Source organism: Hirundo rustica, chromosome 1 (genome assembly GCF_015227805.2).
Source record: "Hirundo rustica isolate bHirRus1 chromosome 1, bHirRus1.pri.v3, whole genome shotgun sequence".
NCBI classification, from domain to species: Eukaryota; Metazoa; Chordata; class Aves; order Passeriformes; family Hirundinidae; genus Hirundo; species Hirundo rustica.
The window spans coordinates 31,386,453-31,403,651 of NC_053450.1; positions in this window are offsets into that span (position 1 = coordinate 31,386,453).

Consider the following 17,199-nt stretch of genomic DNA (forward strand, 5'->3'; position numbering starts at 1 on the left):
AAAGTTACCCCAAAAAATCTCTCCCCAAACTTGGATACTTACTGTCACCAAAAACTGTGAGAGAAATGTCAGGGAAGAGATTTTTGTAACTACTGGAGGCTTCACTTTTTGCTTTTCTAAAATCACTTTGACTAAAATGAACTACAGGTGTAAACATTTTCCTCGTGATCACAATGAATACTTGAAAATTCTGCCTTGAAAAATAGAGGCCAGGCACTTGGCCAATAAGACGTGATTTATTGTAACGCACAGAAAATTCACTCTGTGGTAAATGTTAACATTGCAAACAATTCCTATACTAATGTTTACAGATTTCGGTCTTTTAAATCCGTGAATATATCTTCTTTATTCCAACAATTGTAATTATAAAAGTAATTTCATTTTCTAAAACTGCAAAACCATTGTTTTAGCAGAGGCTATTGATAGGGGTATATCTGTAGCCAATACTAATGTGATTTTCTAAGAAAAAATAATTTATTATAATTCTCTATGGGTCATAAATGGTTGAAGGACACAATTCATGACAGCAAGCATAAAACATGTACAAGATGATAATTTTTTAATTCCAAATTTTTATTACATTGTAAGCAGTTTTTGGCAGCTCACAATTTAATATTCTCACAAAGGAATGATGAAGAGCATTATGAATAAAGTTTACAAACAGTCAATTCAAATTCAGTTGCTAGGAATCATGCCTGCTCTAGGCATCTTAGAAGTGAAAATAGTAACATGAAAATGCATGCAATATTATGTCAAACAATGTAGTATTTCCATTTTGATCATCAAAAAACCTAATCTATTTATTGTGAATATTTTCTAGTTCCTTTGTCTTAAATCTATGATTTTCGTTAAAGAAAATTTCACCCTGTTGCACAAACATTTTTAAATCCTTTCTGAAGAAACTATTACATTTTTTTGAAAACTACTTATTACTAATAAAATTCAGAAATACAACATGAAGATAAAAAATAATGCATTTTTTTTGGTTTAAACAATTTTCCCTGCAACTACACTTAGGTCTGGAAAAAAAAATAACATGGTGCTTAGATTGCTTAAATTCTTTTCTTTACACTTTTGGAAGAGGAAAATGGGTGAAGTAAACAGTTCATAATAGAGATAAGGTAAGGAAATATAGACCTGAAATAAGCAAAGTTCGTGAAAACAGTTAAATAAAACGAATAGCACGGTAGGGACTGAATTAAATTTTTAAACGCACACAATAGAATACCTGTATAACACAAGTGATTTCCTTCTTACAGTCATAAATTCAATGTACAGAAACAATGCATTGCAGAATGATGCACTTTATAGGGCTTTTTTCTTCCCTTCTTAAAATATAGAACTATTATGATTCTCTTGTGTGGATGATAAATCCAGCTCAAAATTCTACCCACTGTGAGTTCTACCAAAACATAGAACTGAGAATGAGCTGTGAGAGAATGAATTATGATATACCAGTGGTTTGTGCAGTGTGTATATTGAAGACAGAAAGGAGCGGAGAAGAAAGAAGGGCACACAAAGAAAAATCCCAATGTTTTAAAGGTAATTTTTTTAAAAAAACATCATAGTATCAGAAGCAATACTAAATAATTTTTAATTAATTAAAATCTGAACCTTATAAAATTTTAAATTAAATAAGCTAACTATGGAAAGGACACTATAGGTAATAAAAGATATAGGTACAACCTCGGGTTTCAGCTTTGGATACTGACATTTATAAAAATTATTCCTTAAATTGTTTTCTCCAAAGCAGTAACACAGTTAAGTTCATCAAAGCTCCTGGGTGTTGGAAACGAAAGGATTTCAAGACTTAGTTAACTCTGAGACTTCTGAAAGACAAATATTTGAATCTAAAAGAAAACATCAAAGGAAAAGCCCAAAATAAGGAAAAGCATGATAAGGGGTACATACTCAAAAATTGAAAATATTGGAAACATTAACAATATTAAAGAGTATTTGAGCAGGAGGGACTTAAAATCCTAAAAAACACTAACACTTGAATCACTCCAGTAATTTTCAATTGCTTTGTAATGTGCAAGAAAGGAACCTTGATCACTTTCACAATGAAACACTTAAGCTCTCTGATAATTTTATTTCCTTATAGGCCACATATTTCTGGAACCCCATCATTTCTTAGTTGAAGTGGTTTTAAAAATATGTGAAGTGCTCCAATAATTTTAAATTATTCTGTGCAAAGCAAGCTCAGAACCCTGATCACCTCAAAATTTAAGAGCTTATAAAAATTTGAAGTAGTCCAATATTTCTGAATGATTGGGTATTGTGATTTCACTTGTTTTATAAAGTGCTTCCATTTGCAAGGCAGTCTGGAGATAAACTGAAATATAGCTGTTGGCTAGCAAATATGGCCATGTAAAAATGTAATATTAAAAAAAAAAATAATCAGAGAGCATGTTCCTGATGCTCACAAAAATTGGAACTCAAGCAATACAAAGAAAAGGAAAATGTGTCCTGAAACCCCAGGAGCAAAGGAGAAAAGATCTGCCCAAAATTTCAGTCACAAACTACATGCACAGAAACAGCTAACATATGAAAGTTTACAGAAGAAACAATAAATCAAATACTACATTGTTTCCAGGAGAGTTATAATTATTCACATGTCTAATAGCCTTTATGGATATATTTTGTGAATATCTGTAATGAATATTATTTTATCATCTTGTCAAAGTGTAAGGTACTTATACACATCTCACTTTAATATGTGCTGTCTGGATTTTTTCTTGTTTTTTTGGGTTTTTTTTGTTGTTGTTTTTTGTTGTGTTTTTTTTTTTTTTGGTGTGGTTTTTGGGGGGTTTTTTGTGTGTGGGGTTTTTTTTTTGTTTGTTTGGTTGGTTTCGGTTTTGGTTTTTATTTGGTTGGGTTTTTTTGTTTGTTTTTCATATGTATATATAATAAAACCAGACAGAAATATTGTAACTTATAGACTAATAATAATGAAAAATATGTTTTATTTCTGCCAGAAGTTCTACTCAAAAATACACTGGTTTACTGAAGCAGAAATAAAGTATTCTTATCTATTGAAGTTTTTTTTCTTTTTTAGATGGTTTACTATTCTGAAAGGGCTAGGATTTTAACTTATAATGCATGTGGGTAAAGATGCTATCTTACCAGGTTTATCCCCTTATAGAAGGGAAAGTGAGGCTTCTGTGCATCATTTAAATTCACAATCTATACAAAAATGAACCCCTATAGGAGGAATTTCAGCAGTGTTTGTCAGCTTGCATTTCAGTGGGTTCTCATGCACACTCAGAAATATATTTTGCAAAAAATAATCTCACATTCAACATTCACTGTCCTCCTTTATAGTTGCTTTTGCCTCCCATCTTCTGCACATATACAGCAGGATTTCAAATTAGAGGGTTCACAGACTCAGTGTTGTATTTTTCATTAAGTTCCCAACTAATATTTAGTTGAAGTCTGGTGGTGGACAGGAGGTTCCTCTCACAGTAGAGTAGTGTCTTTGGAAAAGACAGTCTGCTGAAAAGGCAGAGAAAACAGAGAAGTTGCCAGGATTCCTGCCCTTTCCACCCAATGCCAGGACCTATTATGATCCTTGGCAGTTATTTTGGTTAATGCAATGGTTTTGCTGTTTTATCACTTTCTGAGGAGCCTGAAATCCACTCAGCAGGGTGACCCACTTGTCTGCTAAGGTGTGTGTATATAACTTCCATTAGGATTAAGGGTAGTAATGTTCAGCAGTGGAAAAGCATCTAATAAGGTATGTAACCCTTGAAGCAACTTTTTTCTAAACATTTCCGCAACTAGGTCACAAATTCCTTCTCAAAGAAGCAAGGGAAGACACTGACATCAAACAGAGGCCCTCCTAAGCTACTTCAGCAAAAAGACTAATCATCAAATTGAATGAACCATCCAGACTTTGACAGAACTCTTGTATCTGAGGAATTTTATCATTTCTCATGCCACCTGTATTTTTTAGCAATAGTAGCAAATAAAGAAGGAAGAAAAAAATCCATATGTCCCCTCATATGAACAAGCAGAAAATGCTATCAAGTAATTCTTCTACTAAATTGATATCCAAATATTCTATCATGGGAAAAAAACAAAAACAAACAAACAAGCAAACAAACAAAAAACAACGACACCTCTGGATTTTTTCTTCAGAAAACAAAACTGGAAAGAAATTTTTTTTTCTAAAAGATATTATTTATTACTTTTTATTACTATGTAGCAATAAAAGTATTTGTTTTATCTTTAGCTCTGCCCTCTTGGAGTAAGAGAAAATGAAACTGTTTCAGGAATTCTTGACATGACTCAATAATGTGCTTTGTGCCCAAAGTTGCAATAGACGATTTAGTCATTAAATGTTCCCAACTTTTGCTTGGCTCCAGCTTTTAACAGTAAAATATCTTGATTATTAAGAGAGGTGCAGGAGCTCAATAACTCTTGGAATGAAATTTACTTTAAGCCTCTAGATGTATATTTTCTAATCTGGCCAAAAGTACAAGAAAAGAAAAGTTGTTTTGTTCTCCATTTTACCCCTGAGGTTTTGCATATCTCTGTATTCTCTTATGTGTTGACTCAAAATGAAAGATAACTGAGTCAAGAGACGCAAGCTGTAAAAGACCCATCTTAACAGAAGCAATAGGAAATACAAATAAATCTGAGCAGGGAAATCTCTTTTAAATAGAGATTTCAATCATCATGCTTTAAGGAACTTTGATTTGGAAGATGTTGGATCTGACATGCCATCAGGATGACTCATTGTGCTGAAATACATCATGTTTCGCTATTATTGCATAATGTGACATATTGATATAATCAGATGAATTGTCAAAACAAGATGTCAAGTATGTGAAATTCAAATTAAGCAAAGTTTGGAAAAAGTCCTCAAAAGGAACTACATGTTATTACTTTAATTACATATTTTACTCCATCTTGAGAAGCAGGTCTTTCAATATTAGTACCTCTTTGGACTTGTGTTTAGAATGTCTTCCCTTAATTTAGCCACATATTTTTGCTTTTCAGTTTACATTTGCATGGCCACCTGACCAGAGAAACACTCTTAAAGTAAACATATTTCCCACAAGAGTATGGGAAATTACTTATTTCCTTAATTACTCATTCTTTTTGTTGTCTGGAAAGTAATTTTTAAATTTGTTTGTTTGGGTTTTTATCAGTGTCTCAAAAATGTACTAATGACTATCGCTTCTAGAAGAGTGCTGTAAGTGACCCTGCTTGAACAGGGCATTGGAAAAGATGACTGCCAGAGGTCACTCCAACCTCAACCATTCCATAACTCTGTGAAAAATTCTAGCTTTAGCTTTAAGTCTCCATCTGTTTCTAAAATCTTTGTAAACATTTGAAAGAGCTCAGTCTAATCTGAACCCCATTGCAAAACCAGATGTAGCTGATACACCACTTCCATACTCACAATACTTCATTCGTCATAAGAATAGTCAGACTGATGTGGAACAGACTGCTGTTCAGATCTGAGTATCTGTGGCTTTTAATTTTGCCTGATAGATATAAAGTTTAAGGCTGCAGTACTCGTTACAAAACTTCTTCCATTCATAAGAAGTGCTAGTTTCAAAAGAAACAAATACATTTTTTGGGATAGAAAACAGAGAGAAGTCTACACTATTCTCAAATTCTGTTACTTCTGCAAGAAAAGTCTTTCTCAAGGGAATCATGGATACATAAAATGTAATACAAGATGTCCAGCTTTTTGGAGTTATAGAGGTTTTGAACATGCTTCAGGATTCCCCCATTGTAACCCATACCCTTGCCAAGACTGGAGTCTTGAAGAGAAGCCCCCATGGCTCACTGGGGCAGGGTACCTTCCTTTAACTGACTTAACAGTGAAGAGAGCATGCTGCTTTTACTGTAGGGAAAATAAAGATTAATCCACGGAACAACTGTCTCACCTCAGCCTTCCTGTTAAAATGCTAGGTAGTATCACATTGTTATTATTATTATATTCTGAAGAAAATGTAGCAGAGCCTTAACAAAAATAACAAAACCCAAAAAATTGCTTGCATATAAACTAGCTAAAACATTTGAAGCATTTTGTTTTGAATTTTTTAAACTGACCAGGTAATTAAAAAAAAAAAAAAAAAAAAAAAAAAAAGTGGAAAATAGTTTATTGTAGCTTATTGCTAAACTATAATACCATTTCCATGCTGAAAGACAAAAACTCCCTATACTGAACTACTGGTTAATTCAAACCCTGCCTGAAGCATGGCACACAGTAATAATGATGACAACATCTAGTCCAATAATACAAAAATCAATAGAATGCATTGAACTGCTATCCAAAGCAAATCTAGAATGTCATTTGGATGATTATTTATTAAATTGGCACCTGCTAAACTAAATACAAATGAACTAAATACCAACAAACTTTATTTTACATGGAAAATTAAAAGGTTAGGTAACTATTATATGGAGCAAGAAAAGAAGTAAAGTTTTTGATGTTACTAGCATAGAATCCTAAAAATTTTATGCCTTAGGCTTTGAGATATTTAAAGGAAAGAAAAAGTGATTGTACAAATTGTATAAATATAGCTTTTGAAAATGGTCTTTTAATTCTTATTGATCGCAACCTTGGCATTCAAAGTCTAATTATACTAAAAATCTCTGCTATATACCAAGTGTACTCAGAAATCATTGCCTGAAATTAATCAACACTACAAGCACACCACTCCTAATTACAAAATGATCTTTGTAATGCTTCTTACACCATTTGTTGATGCTCTTAAAAATGACTTGACAAACCTTAAACCAAATCATAATTTCCAGGTGACATTTTTATTGTATCATTTATGATACATGATAAAGTGTTCCACAAAGCATTCAGGCAAATAATCAGAACATAATAATTCCCCCAGAAATATATTTTTTGCTTTAAGTTTTTTAAAAAATCCAAAATAAATCTAGAAATATTCCTTCTATTACCAGATTACTCACTTCTGGAAGACTTTTTTCTGTAAGTTATTTTTGAGCTCTCTTGGTACTTTGGGTTTAAAGTTCATTTCTGTCTCTTGCTAATTATACCACAAATTGTGGCTGCCTAAATACTTATCTTAAAAAGCTGTCTTGTGTTTTTTATGAAGACACCAACCATGAAAGCTAGGAGCTGTCTACAACTTAAATAGGCAAATTTCCTTTCAGATGAGAGGCTAAAATCTGGTTTAATATAGAGATATTCCTGCTTACCTCAGCGATGAATAGGTGGAGTTGTTGCCCTCATCAATGTAATGTGTTTTATTTACTGATATACATATCATATATAAATTATAATAATTAATAAATAACCTGGCACTAAATATTTAAAGCGCTATGAGTAAAGCTAATTTTACAGGGTGCTGTTCAAATAGGAGAATGAGTTCCATGTGGTCTATATAAAATAACTGAATTAGATCACACTTATCACAACAGTGTATTCATGTACATGCAGCAGCACCACTGGGATTTTTTTATGTTTTATTTTAGTTCAGGCACCAAAAGCTTTGCTATCTTTCATCAGTATGTGAGAAAAAGGAAAGTAAGTGAGCATAAATATCTAGTTAAAAGAGTACACCAGATATGGAAAAATATTTTTATGAGCTATTTCAGAATTTCTGCCAGTAAGAATTGGAATTATTTTTGACACATTTTCTGGAAACATAAAATAATGTGGCCCTTAAGGGCCAAGGACCTAAGGAGAAAGAGTAAAATGGCGGAAACAAATGACTGCAAAATTTTTGAATTATATCTGGCAGAACCCAATTCATAGTCTAAAAAACCAATTTATTCCTGAGGTTGCAGTTGATAGGGCTTTACTAGATAGTAAATCGGTTGCCCCAGCTGTTTCCCTATCTGAAGATCTGCCCTTTGATTATACTTAAAAGATAGATTATGGGAGTTCTTTTGAGAGACCCAGATGACCATCGATGGCAAAGGGCACAGAGATTCTGCTCTTTCCAGGGGGGAATCAAGGCTTTATTTGGGTTCCAGCCCCTTAGCAAGTCAGGAGCCAGTAGCTATCTCCTCCCTTGTCCCTGTTTCCAGGAAAAAAAGTCCCTCCCTCCCACTCCCAGGGTTTTTTTTCCCAGGGGAGATGGGCCTAGAGGCAGGGACAAGCCACTACCCAATCAGAGATAAGGTGGGAGTGGAACAGAGTTGGGTTACATTCCAGTGTGGGGGATGGGCGCAGCCAAACAGGGACAAACCACATGATACAGTTTGAACAGGGGATACCAGAGAAAAACATTTGAGAACCCAATATAAAATAAAACTAAATATAAACCCAATTAACACAGTGTAACAATAGATAAATATGTGGTAACAAACATTTAGTTCACAACTACTTTTTCTACATTCAACAGTGAAGTGCACTGAAGTAGTCTCATGGTCTGGACTCCCTGTCCACTCTACTCCAGCTGCTGTAGTGCCATAAACTTGAACAATTCTGGTGCAGCCTCTTATAAGGTCTAGTATCATAGTTACATATTTTCATTTTATAACAGACAAACAGACAAAAACCCCAAACAAACAAAATGAACCAAACCAAACCAAAACAACAATAACAAAACCACAAATTTACTTTCAGCTCCCAGAGTCATTCAAGCTCTAGGATGTTCAGTTTAATCTTCTGTACAGGTGTTTCATATTTCTTATACACCCATTTAAAATATTCAGTGAAGCAAGCAATGTTTCCCTCAACAGAAGATTATTTAGGAAAAGCAGCGCATTGTAAGTTTTCTTCCTAGCAGTCCAAGAAAAAGTTAATGCAATAAACTTCTAGTTCTATATTATAAATATCCTCTGACAGGTGTTCCTTTAATTGCTGAATAAAAAAAATAGGTCATTTTAACTAACAACAATTGAGCCACAAATTTTTAAACACATTAACTACCCCAAATCCCTGGCTACTCTAAGTACTGTTTGCTGTGTCTTTGGATGATTAGTTGTAGAAAAGGCAAGTGCAAGTATAGTCTCCTCTTCAGATTTGGCAAAAAAAATTGCCAATCTGGTGAGAGACAAACAAGATCCTTCACCTTTTCCTTTTTTAAGGGGTTTATCCAAGAAACCTTGGGAAAGGCATTACATAATCTCTAACACACTTCATCAAAACCATACCTTTTATCTGACTAGTGTTCTAAAAAACAATAACAAAATCCTTCTGCCTTCACAAAGACTTCTCAGTCCTCTTTAAGCAATAATTTCACAGAATGGGTGATTGATTGGTTGGCTGCAGCATGGTGCTAAGAAAACCAAGGTTGGGGGTTGAATCCCTGCACAGGCCATTCACTCAAGAGCAGGATCATCCTAGAGCACATGGCACAGGATTCTGTTGAGATAGTTCTTGAATATGTCCAGTGTGGGAGACTCCACAGCTTCTCTGGTCAAGTTTCCAGTGTGCCATCAACCATATAGTAAAAAAGTTCCTCCTCATATGCAGATGTGCATTAGTTTCTGCTTGTTATCTCTTGTCATATTTTTTGGAAGCACCAAGAAGAGCGTGGCTCCATTTTCTTTGACACCCTCCTTCTGGAGACTTACATTGAGTAGGTCCCTTCATCTTTGTTGCCCTCTGCTGTTCCTGCTCCAAAAACCCCATGCTGTTTTGTCTCTTGTCCTGAGGAGGCCAGAACTGGACAAAGAACTCCAGATTCAGCCTCACTAGGGCTGAGTGGAGAGGCAGGATCACCTCCCTTGATGTCTTGGCAATGCTCTTCCTGATGTACCTCAGGGTACCATTGGCCCTCTTGGTCACAAAGGTGCTGCTGTCTCATGGACACCTTGTGCACCAGAACCCCCAGGTCCTTCTCCACAAAGCTTCTCTCCAGCAAGCCAGCTCCCAGCCTATACTGGTGCAAGGGGTTATTACCCACCAGAGGCAGGACCCTGCATTTGCCTTTGAGTTTCAGAATGTTCTTCTCTGCCCATCTCTCCAACCTCTCCAACCTGTCCAGATGCTTCTGAAGGGCTGCACATCTCTCTGGGGTATTGCCCACTGCTCCCAGCTTTGTGTCACCAATGAAGCTCCTGAGCAGACATCTGCCCCTTCGTCCAAGTCACTGATGCCTAAGTTAAACAATACTGGCCCAGTATTGAACCTTGGAGGACACTACTTGTGACAGCCTCCAACTAGACCTTGTGCCACTGATTACAACCCTCTGGGATCTGCTGTTCAGCCAGGTCTCAACCCACTTCATGGTTCACCTCCCTTTCTTCTTCTTCTAACCCTTTTTTCATGGAATATAACGTCAAATGTTCAATGGGCTTTCTATGTTCAATGGGCTAAGTCTATGCTAGGTGATGTTATGTTGTATTTACTCTTTAGTCAATGTTCCTTAATTTTCTATATTTTGCCAGTAAACTTCTGTGTATTTTTGCCTTTTGAGAATGTTTGGTTGGGATTTTCTCCATTGTGTCTACCCAGTGCAAGAGAACATTTGTTTAGGCCTAAGTTTGAGTGACTGGGGTGTAGCAAGAGCTGCTGACATTAAACCAAAAAATCTGTTCTAAGTGGTTTCTAAATACATGCTAGGCTCTTGACCATGGAATAATTTAAAATTACTTGCACATTGTTCTGATATTCTTGTATTGCCACAAGTATTTTGTTAATTTTACTCAAAGAAGAATGCCTCTGAAGAACACTCAGAAAAGTTTTCTTAAATCTTGTGTCGCTTATAACCTGTAAAATTCTTTCTGACACCTGTTTTAGTGGTTTTAGCTGCTCAGAAGAGATGGCAACAACCTTTCTATCACATATGTGTGATAGATATGATAAATGAAAGGCAAATAATTTTAACAGAAAACAAGGAACAACAAAGAAAGAAAAGGCGACCATCTGGAAAGAATTAGATCTTTGAAGTCTAAAACCTTTTTTAATTTCATTATAAATGTGACTGTTGTTTTTTGGGAGGATAAACTAATGTGAGATTTGGCCAAAAATTACTGTTATCTGAAGGCCCTTGGCTGTCTAGAGTTGCTTGATCATTCTGACGTGCTTAATTCTAGTGTGCTTCAACTTTCTCATTTAAATATATCTTCCCATCAATCATCAGTGGTTTCCTTCCTGGGTCATTGAGAGCATAATTCTTCATTGTGTCAGCTGAAGGTGTGCTGACCTACTTTTTCTGGTTAATTTCAAGGGTAGGATCAGATGTTCCATTGCTTTAGTAATTGATCTAACGATAGATCTTTACTAGAGCACCCATGACATGGTCTGAGGGGCATTCCAGGCATCACTGACTTCAAGGTCAAAGCAGAAATGAAAAATTCTCCAATCAATTAGGTAACTTGGCTGCACAGTTTGTTCTTGGAAATAATTCTGTTACAAACATACTGCTTTTCTTTGATGTAAATTGGGTTTTAATGCAGAGGATCATGTGAAAGTTGCTGCTACCTTTTGGTGTGTAGCAATGTTTTAATGTTAGTGGTGCCTTAGCCATTTTAATTTTACATTATTGTGCAAGTGAAAAGACTCAGTGATAAGTGAAAAATTGTAGTTAAAAAGATATAAAGGTGCTAAAACAAAAGAAGTATCGGTGACAGCAAAACCAATAGTTCACTGTAGAAGGTGTGAATAAACAATTCCAAACAAAATAATCTTTGAGGAGCAGACTTTTAAACTTTTAAAGAGGAGATACACTATTCAGTTTGTTCACTCTTTCTTCCTCTGGCACACCACTAAATTTTATTTTCCAAGTTGGCTTCTGCAGTGTGGTTTCATAAAGCGTTACTTCAATGGGCACACTCCCACAGGCAGAGGATACACACATCTACCAAGCAACCTTCAGATCTGCCCGGATTTTGACAATGGTCTCATATTATTACCAGAAGGGGGAAATATCTCTCCAGTACATTACTATAATCTGCACAATGAGATTCTCATAAATACATAGACAATGTACAAATAAAATGCAAAGTGAGATGTATTTTGATAACTTCTGAAATGTATTGATATTCAGCTGTTGATTTTTACCTATTTTCTATTATTCCAGATAATGCACATAATACAGTTGTGGAAAAGACTGAAACCATGCAGTGTTTAAATTAAAAATAAATAGCAAAATTCACACAAATAAGTAGTTTTAGCAGTTCTTTTCCTATATTAGTTGGCCTGTTTTAGAAAAAAATATTGTTTTTTTGACTACGGAAATTTGTTTTTTAGAATTAATGTCTGTATAAACTGGTGCCATGTTTCAGCTGTGGAAACACTGTTGGCTGAACAATAACAATAATTAAATTTAATAATTATTTCTTTATTTAAATCCTTTTATAGAATATAATTACATATTTCTGTTAAAAAAAAAATCCACTATATATATTTGCCAAAAATGTTACAGTTTACTTATGAACAATTCAATTTTTCAATTGTTTAATGAACAATTTGTATTATAAACCATCACAAAAATCCTTTTTAGAAGTCTATTGTAAATATTCAAAATAAAAGTTTATATTTTCAGAAGTGTTTTCAGGATGTTTGCCTTTGAATATAGTATTAAAAATTATTAAATAATGTATTCAAAACCAAAATAATTTCAAGTTTCTACAAGTTTTGTTCATGCAGTCTGTTAATGGAAATAAAAGCTGTGTCATATGCAACCAATCAAAATAACTCAAGTTTCTTATACTTACAATATGATAATCCCCACAATCAGTTCACAGACAATCCTGTGGTTGAAATACAGTCACATAAAACTTGGTTGAATAAAATAAATGTGACATAACAAAAGAAAGCTAAATTTAGTATGAAGTACTTAATCTAGTGCATTTGAAATAGATTGCATTATAAACATACTATTATGAATAAGAAATATTTCTGGTTTATATACATCCATGTTTTGTGATGTCATTACAGGATACTCAGAAGTTTCTTATGGTAACATGTCCTTATGGTAACTTTATTATGTTCACTAATGAACAACTTCAATGAGACAATTACCTTTCCACTTCATAGAGAATTGAAAAAAAAATCAACCACCACCCAAAAGACTGACATCTGTCAGTAGTCTTTGAGCATTTGCAGAGATTTTCTGGGGACTGGCAAAAAGGACATGAATTTCTGCAACATTTTGCTGTGCACAAGTGTTTGAGAGAAACAGAGAAAATGAAACAGAGGGATTGCCAGGGACAGGAAAAGCTCTGGAAATGATAGCCCTGAGAAAGAATAATGGAGAATGATTGACGGCAGTGGAAATAGAAAAAACAACAGTAATGGTTTTTAAAGAGATCATTTCTGTTTCTGTGATTCCTATGGTATCTAAAGAAACAGTTTTTATATGTGAAGACCCAGATCCATGAAGAGTGAATGAGTTCTCCAAAGAAAGATCTGCCTTCACTGTATTATCCCCACTGGAATAACAACTAATACTAATCATTGTGTTAGTTGCTTAAGTTAAGTCATGTAATTTTGTAGATGAAAACTTTCCCTGAAAAATTATTCCTATGATAGAGTTAACTACTTGTATACTTTTACAGAAATTTCAGATGATGGACTTCTAGACTTTTTTTAAAAAAAAATCTGAATAGAGCAAGCTATCTTTCTTCCTTAGCTGCAGGTGAAGCAATCATAGTTCATTTTATGTAGAACATAAAATAATTCCTATTTAGCTTACTTCCAAAAAGTATAGAGCAGATGATGTGAGATCTTGACATGCACTTCCAATAAATCAGAGTTACTAAATATGTGATAAATTTTAGTATTATATTTGGACCTCTGTAGCAACTGAGTAGAAAAATCAAAGAATCATGAAATGGTTGAGGTTGGAAGAGCCCCCTAGACCAATCCCCCTCCTCACAGTCTCAGCTACAGCAGACTGCCCAGGACCCTCTTCAGTCAGGGGGAGATTTAACATCTCTGGGAAGCCTGCTTCCCTGTTTAACCACCCTGTTGGTGACTGACTGACCAATCAGACTTTGCCTTTGCATTAATGATCAGGTATATCAACAGAACAAAAGGAAAAAAAAAAAAAAAAAAAAGCACAGGGAGACATAAAAATAATACACACACCACCTGTAAAAATGTTTTTCAAATTCCTTAAATATGTTGAACAACATAACCAAATATAAATATACTTCACTAATGAATGTCAAAATGTTTTCTTAGCAGTTATCAAGGGGACCTTACTAGCTTTAAAACATTTACATTTTATGATTTTTTTTTTATACTGTCAAATACTTGCCTGAGAAGTTAAGATACCTTCAGATACACATCATTATTGATAGCATTGGTTTCAGTTCTTGAATGTAAACTGTGCTTTTACACATCAACAAATATGACCTAGTGAAGCAGACAGAAAATGGGGATGCATGGGGAGTGGTGGTAAAACTGGGATTCTCAGCGTGTCTGAAGTCACAATGTGTGATTCTTCAGTACCTCTCTTTGGCCACTGCAATTTCAAGACAAATTTAGTTTTCTTAATATAGTCGCCAGATTTTATGTCAACAAATCACAGCAATATATCTCTCACATCAGTCATGGCTGTGACTGGACTCAGTATCAATTTCCACCTATATGCCACTAAGGACCTCTTTGAAGTCTGCATTATTCCTACGCAGCCATTAGAAGTGTTACAAATTTTTGCCTCAGTCCATGCAGATGAGGATGCAGAAGACAATTTTTCACAAAATGCCACTAACTGAATACAGTAAGTATATATAAAGACAATGAAAAGAAATAAGAAGTTCTTTCCCATCGGAACATTTTGATGTCTTCAGCTGACAGGGAGGATGGCCTTCCAGAAATTTCCTTGAATCTCTGCCTAGAAGCATCACTTTCATCTTATGTTTATCATGAGCCAACTGCTTTCTCTCAGACTGTATATATCTTCCAGGCACTTCAATATAGTTACAGAACTGACACAAATCAGACTTTTAGAAATAAGAATAATTCAAAATATATTTTTGAATATTTAAGGAATGCATCAAACAGAAAGGGGTGGGGGGAAAGGAAGGAGAAACATGTTCTGGTAAAGTTGGCAGGATAAAACTTTTAACCGTCATGATTTTTTTATTACAGTAAGTATCTCTTGCTGGTTTATTGGTGGATATATATTTTTAAAATTAGGCAGTGCCAAAGGCACTATGTTTGTGTTCTTTGAAGTTGATACAGCCAGATATAGTAGACCTTATGTTAGAAATAAAATATTTTTGCAGGAGAAACTGCTGCTAGCCAAAGAGATTTCAGTCTTCACATCCTGATTCAAGCTTTCTGGTGTAACCATCAACTTCTACAATTCTCATTGTTTATTTCAGTGTGTACCTTCACAGTTTTCTTTAAAAATATATGAAGACATTACTGAGGATCTGATTCAATAAAAAGTATGTCCAGACCTCCATGCCCTGGAAGCTCAAACAATGCTGCAAAAGCTGCAAAAATGGGACATATTTTCTATTGAATTGGGTACTGAGAATGCTCATAAGTTTTTTGTATTGATTTTTGTAACAGCCAGCAGTGAAAGACACAGACAATATTAGCTTCATCCACTACAAATCTGTGGATTTCACTTTCTGCATGCAACAGGACATGGAGTGAAAACAGACAGCGACTAATTTAAAACAAGAGTGCAGGGTAATTTTTTTTTCAGCATAAAATCAAAAGTGTAGCTTACTATAATGAAATAATTTTCAAAATAGGTAACCTACTACCATTAATAAATGATTAGGCAAGACTCAAGTGTAGTCATAACTGCACTTTTTAAATGCCTTTACCTAATATTAACACTATATACTGATGTTTGCAGCTTATATAAAAAGACTACAGCCCTGAATTACAAAAATAAGCAGGGCATTACAAAAAAAATTGAAAAAAAAATTTGAACCCTAATCACTCAAAAACGAAAATCTTAAATTTCTCAGCCCTTTAACAATTATTATTCTTCCTAAACTGTTTTGGGATGATTTTATGCGAGATAGACGAGACTACAGTAGATGTTCTTTTCCCTAAATTGCAGTGGCTTTCTGCTAACAGCAGCATCTAACCCATCCATGTTTTCAACCTTCAAGAAGATACAAAGCTTGTGTTGCAGCAATCAGAAACCCAAGTCATTTACTGCAAAGCTACACAAAGCTTAGTCCTCTTCTAAATTTACCTGTGAGCACCAGCTGCCCATTCCCAGCCTACTCCATGTTCTGGTTTCAAAACCACAGCTGCCCCTAAAAAATGACCGAAATTATGCAGAAATGAATTTAAACATTTCAGTTGTCTCAGCACTAGTGGTAAGACCTATGGGATATGGCTCCTGCCATTCTAAACTGGATCAGTAAGATGGCTGATTTGCTCTGTTACCTTCTAATGAGCCTTGTACAGTGTAAAGAGACTGGAAGGACCCTGTTAAATGTGAAAACTTAAAGAACATGATTTCAGGTGAGTATTTCTGATTTTCTGTATATGCTGCTAAAAGCCACTGAGTCAAACCCGGGAATTGTGTAACAGATACAAATTTTTAAGAATTATAAAGTTGGTCTGAGATTCATACTATGGAATGTGACAAAATAATAAAATGTCAACAACCACCCCCCCTTCCCCGCAATACAAAATCAAAACTACCTTAGGCAGACTGAAATCCTGTTTCCTTTTTCTAAAATAGACCCCAGTAGGACAAACATGGAATTCAATTTTCATCCAATACAAGGAATTTCTCCTTTGATATAATTGCATGAAATCCTTGCTGTATAAGAAAAAAACTGGAAAAATGCTCTAATTTCAATATTTACTTGTAAGGGGAACATCCAGTGTGTATAAATAACCTTCATATTCAAAGTTTTTTAACACAATGAAGATATCAATAAGATTTTAAATCTGAAAAATCTCTTTATGACTTCCAAGCAGTTTTACAACAGAAACTTTTGAAGAATTGTTATAAATGTCTATTAAGAAAAAAAAGTACAGAAAATGAGATGCAAGGAAAGCCTCCCTCTGTATTCTCTCATAGTTGAGAAATGAGCATTAGGTCAGCAAAAAAAAAATGAACATGCTAATAAAACATAAAATTGTTATATTTGGGTAATAAGGAACAGTTGCATTTCTAAAATCCTTTAGACTTAAAACATGGTTTTACTCTTGGTATACATTGATTGCAGCACAATTAGAAGACAGGATAAAATTACATACCTCTGTACATGCTGTAAGAGCTTTGGATTTATTTACTTTTTTAACAAATATAAAAGCTTTTTTTTATAACTCCTTCTGTTCAGGATTATTTGTGCATGATGTTGAGGGCCACA